Raw genomic sequence first — 5,413 nt, 5'->3', positions numbered from 1 at the left:
TTTAAAACATGTGGTAATCCGCGGACAAACTCCTCACACTGATTACCTCCCTTGGCAGAATCACTGCCTTCACAGACGTCACCTGATGATGAAAGTCACATGACGTAGCGTCGAAATTCAAATGTAAACATCGACCGTTACATACACGGGGGGGGGGGGGAATCACGTGACTTTGTATAGTAATACCCACGAGAAAATGGCTACTGCAGAGCCCCGGTAAGTACCTTATTATGTTAAATTAAGGTGACAAACGTTTCTTAAATCAAAACAAAACCTAGCGTATCATATGCGCGTTAATTTTCTTCAAATGACAATGTAAAGTGCAATATCCTACGTTTTGTGGTTTTTGAGAACATTGTTTGAATTGATTGAAAATTGCACATTCAGCGATAGTAATTCGCACGAGGCGATATAATTTGGTACCAAAATAAAGGAAAATAAGCTTACTTTCTGCACTGAAGACACAAAATCAATCATTTTATTAACATCTGTTATCGTAGAAGTCCATATTAAATATATTCTCGAAGGTATGTAGCCTACAAATGTTCTTTGCAGGTGTATAGTAAGTAAAACGAACAATTTCTGGATAGTAAGTCGCACGAAAACAAAATAGTAAGTTTCACGCACAGTTTCCATTAGCATACATGTACATTAAAAGAAAGTTAAAGTCCATATGTAAAGAGATAGAAAATACTTATTTCAATTATTCAAAATCAAATATTTCGCTTTTTGTCTATAGATCGAATGCTTAATTGGTTGTAATCATAATATATCAAATGAACTTTTGATGGGATTTGATATTACACGGCTCAGTGTTATTTTTCTGTTGCGATAGTAGTTCTTTGACCTCTGCAGTTTCAGGTGTGTCTTGGCCCTCATTTTACTGTAATTAGAAAGAAGATGAACAAATATAATTGCTTGTTAATTGGTATGGTGATGTTTATTAACTGAATGCTGATGTTTTTATATGGTGGTATTTGTTACATTTAGTCACTATGCTACTTAATTTATGAAAATATATTGAAAAATTCGCAAGAACAAAATAACTTCCTCCAAAAAAAAGAAAGACAAAAAAAAACAACAATGATACAGTGATACAAGATATGATTAAAGGCACATTTTGCCTCAGAAATCCATATTGTTTTATTCTTCAGAAATGTCTAATATGTGTTTGATAATGTTTTAGATAAAGGATAAATGGCATTATATAGTATGTTATTACAACTGAAAAAGATAGCGCTGAACATTTAGTGATGTGTCGTAAAGGTAGCGAAATATAAACAAAGTAGTATTTTGACTTCCATACAAAATACTTATTTACTAAAGGTATACAAATTGCCAACAGAACTTAGATGCAAGACATAGTTTGAGTATCTAGCAAATGAGTATGTTTTCGGAAAGTGTAACAAGATACCAAAAATAAACATATTTTTTTAAATAAAAATGATAGCACAATTGACCTTTAAAGAAAAACGAATATTTGAAATTAAACGGTCAAAGATATTTACACTTTTTAAAGTGAAGGCAGGTGGAGTAAAAAAAATATTTACATAAAACAGTCTTAGATGCTGGGTTTCAAATCACACCGTCAATGTCGGGACACCTGAGTTAAAGCGCCGACGTTTTGTTAGCTAGTTCGATGAAAGAATTCAAGGACTCTGGTCGGACTAGAATCCATAGCAGTGAGAAGCATGTGTATAAAAATCAGGGATATTAAACACTCGACCATGGACGCTCTGAATATCTTATTTACTTAAAGTAAGAGTTTACGACGCAACACATGTGCACATGGTAAGAAAATAAGCTTATAGTAAAACATAACGTTTTAACAAAACTTCTTGGGTTAATTTATAAAATCTGCCAGTGTATAAAAGAATAAATTTAATAAAAACGTGGTATACCAGTTCTATGATGGCATTAAATATCAATGTGAAATGGCGAATGTCTTCTCCTTTGCGTTTTTTGTCCAAATTGCAGGTACTGAAAAGTAAATGATGGTGTTGTAATATTTCCTTCTGTACAGTTATTTCTTTATATAGCTAGTTCTAAGGATAACGGATGTGGGTACAGTCTAACGTGAAAAGGGGCCAAGTGTAACGTACATTGTTGATTATCAATGTCAATGTCTCATTTTTTTAAAAAAAATTTAAGTTAAGTAATCTTTAATGAAATTATATGAATATGAATACATGTATTATGAAATAATATGAATAATATTAAAATACTCTCTAAATATTTGTTTCTCTGTCACCGTAGACGGAACACACTTGCAAATTTGAAACCAAATAATTATAAAATAATTTCGTCACATTTAAGCAAGTTATTGGAAACTATGCGTGAATCTTACTATTTTGTTTTCGTGTAACTTACTATCCAGAAATTGTTCGTTTTACTTACTAAACACTTGCAAAGAACATTTGTAGGCTACAGACCTTCAAACAAAATTTTATATGGAATTCTACAAGAACAGATGTCAATAAAATGATTGATTTGGTGTCTTAAGTGCAAAAAGAAGGCTTATTTTCCTTTATTTTGGTACCAAGTTATATCGCTTCGTGCGAATTACTATGGCTGAATGTTCAATTTTCACACAATTCAAACAATGTTCTCAAAAACCACAAAACGTAGGATAATGCACTTTGTATTACCATTTGAAGAAAATTATCGCGCATACAGGCTGTCAACCAATTCCTATATTCCTATAAAACTCCTATATTTTGGGTCGGAATCCTATATTTTAAAAAGCCTCCTATTTTTCCTATATTCTCCTATATTTTGAATATTTTTCCTATATTTGTTTTTAAATATATTGTCGAGGAATTAAAAGAGATTTAAATTTTGGTACTGCTTTTGGCCTTTTGTATTTTACAGGTAAGAGAATGTGTATGCCTGCATCAGCATCACATTACTATGCTCAAGGTTGCTGTGCTCCTCATAGCCATCTGCATGGTCACCATGAAAAGCAGTGCATCAGTATGTCAACTTTATTTCAGGTGACCATTCAGATGATGGTCATGCATTGCTGTAACTTTCTGCCGGGATGCTGATGCTGTGGTTCAAAGCTAATGCAGGCTGTCCGCTGTGTCCCTTAAATTCCTAAAAAAATCCTAATTTTTTCAGTTTGGCTAAAATTCCTAAAAAAGTGAAAAATTCAAAGGGAATTCCTAAAGATGCCCTATTTTTTCACTGAAATTCCTCATTTTTTTATCTTTTGCTATAAACATACTTATAACATGTAACCCTGTCAAAGTAATCACGGACATAACTAAGTCGACCATGTTTTGAACATGGTCCTGAAACTCAAATCATAACCATAAGAGTCCACTTATTCTGGAATATTTTGACACTCTTTTGCCAACTCCAGATATCTTGAATTTTATGTTTGTTCATTTTATCCAAATTTCTGAAGTGGTCCATTTATATCATATCATATTTAAAAATGATCATTATGAAGCTGTTGTAACACAATCTTAATTAAAAACATGAATAAATCGTTGCCAAAAATTAATGTACAATTTGTTTACTTTATTTAAATCTGCATAATATCAAAACAACATTGTAAAGTACTGAATGGGTTAACGTAGACTTTGAAAAATTAATTCTTTCCCTCATACTTATTTATCCTTTTCGATGTCTTTGTAGGAGAAATTGTTTATTTTGCCACAAAGTTTTCAATTTCATTCAATTCTTGTTCTTTCATTCATATGGTGCAATTTAGGAAAATGCAGACTCATATAATTAATCACACTCAAAAATAATTTGGCAGTTCAGTAATATAATGCTCATTTCCAATTACAATGTACACACATTTTGCAATTATGTGATCTAGATAAACTGCAATTGAATGGTCTGTGTGATGAACTTTTTTGATGTGCAATTCTTTGTGTTGATTATAGATGCTTCCCATTTATTCAAATGACTGCACTAAGGCAAATGCCTTTTTCCTTTCTACTTGTACAAAAAATTTCATTTGTCCATATTCAAAAGCTGCATTGTGCAAGAATTTCACTGTATAAGAATTCCTTTTAGACACTTGTGGTTATAAAATTCCCAAAACATAGGTAAAACATGTTCTTTTTGACATGTTCAGCCAGTTTAAAAATATGGTTTGAACGTGATTTGACTAAGACCATTTCCGCAGGGGAGGCAGTTGACCAGTGAGTCCACACTGGTAGCACCTTTGCTCTAACTAAACTAGAACATTATTTGTGAGTTACTTTTGTGTCAAATATGCAAAGATTAGCCCTCATCCAGGTCCTTTGTGACCTGAGTTTACTTAGTTATAAAATTACAAATTTTAGCCGTAAAATTTCTATTACGTACACTAACATTCCTAATTTTAGCCCTAAAATTTCTGAAATATTACCCTAAAATTCGCCCTAATTTTATGTCGGAAGGTGCTGGACAGCCTGCTAATGGTGTCCTTCACTTATACGGTAGACATTTCATTGTAGAAACAGCATGTGTAAAAGTAAGAATAATTTACATTTATATAAGCATTTGTAAGTTAAACAATTTAAGTTGAAAACTCCTATTTTTTGCCTCAAAATGGTCCAAAAACTCCTATATTTCCTGCAAAAATATTCCTATATTCCTCCTTTATTTTGGATAAGACCTGGTTGACAGCCTGCGCATATGATACGCTAGGTTTTGTTTTGATTTAAGAAACGTTCGTCACCTTTATTTAACATAATAAGGTACTTACCGGGGCTCAGCAGTAGCCATTTTCTCGTGGGTATTACTATACAAAATCACGTGATTCCCCCCGTGTACATAGAAAATCTTACGTCATTTTTCTCTTTCTGTTTTATTTTTAACTTTTTGTACCTACGTCCGTTATATTTTATCAAAAAATTATCTAAAGTATACAAAATAATGAAAAATAAATTAAAAAGCTAAAAAATATAAATATCCAAATATTGATATTGGCAGAGATCTCTGTGAGTGAGACTAAAATAAGTTTCCTTTTAAAAGGAAAGGCTTGCACAGTTGTGCCTTCATCCCAACCCTTAAAAATTGTTGTTGTTTTTTTTTTGGTTTCAATTTATTATCACAATTTTTTTGAATTACGGTATTTGTATATCATACAGGGTTTATTTAGTTGTTTTTATTTTTGTAAAAACGAATATTTTTTGTCATCTATTCTCTATTGTATAAAACTTATAAAGAAAATAATCAATCGTAAAAATACTAACGTGGAGATCTATCTATCATACTGAAAGGAAACAAGTGTGCACATTTCATTTCCACTTTTTTCGCAGAGAAATCATTCGTTTGCAGCTTTATAGACAAGTAAATGCGCTAAAATAGATCTACTTCGTTACGTGGTACCAATTTGATAAGCATAGACCATTCTTAATATTATACAGCTATTTTTAGAACATGAACCAGAACGAGGCGTAACTGGCAAGCT

At 31.9% G+C, this 5,413-nt stretch overlaps 1 long non-coding RNA gene across 1 annotated transcript; it reads right to left on the bottom strand.

Annotated features, from left to right (window-relative positions):
• Positions 1–604: 604 nt before the first annotated feature.
• LOC132756564 (uncharacterized) lies at positions 605–4,770 on the bottom strand. The gene is made up of 3 exons (XR_009629344.1): positions 4,706–4,770; positions 1,902–1,980; positions 605–883 (listed from the first exon to the last, which is right to left on the bottom strand). It is a non-coding gene; the product is annotated as an uncharacterized LOC132756564 (long non-coding RNA).
• Between the last annotated feature and the right edge of the window lie 643 nt (positions 4,771–5,413).

Source organism: Ruditapes philippinarum, unplaced genomic scaffold, assembly GCF_026571515.1.
Source record: "Ruditapes philippinarum isolate M1 unplaced genomic scaffold, ASM2657151v2 ctg8689_1_1_1_1, whole genome shotgun sequence".
Taxonomy (NCBI): domain Eukaryota; kingdom Metazoa; phylum Mollusca; class Bivalvia; order Venerida; family Veneridae; genus Ruditapes; species Ruditapes philippinarum.
This window is presented reverse-complemented; position numbering and strand designations above follow the sequence as displayed.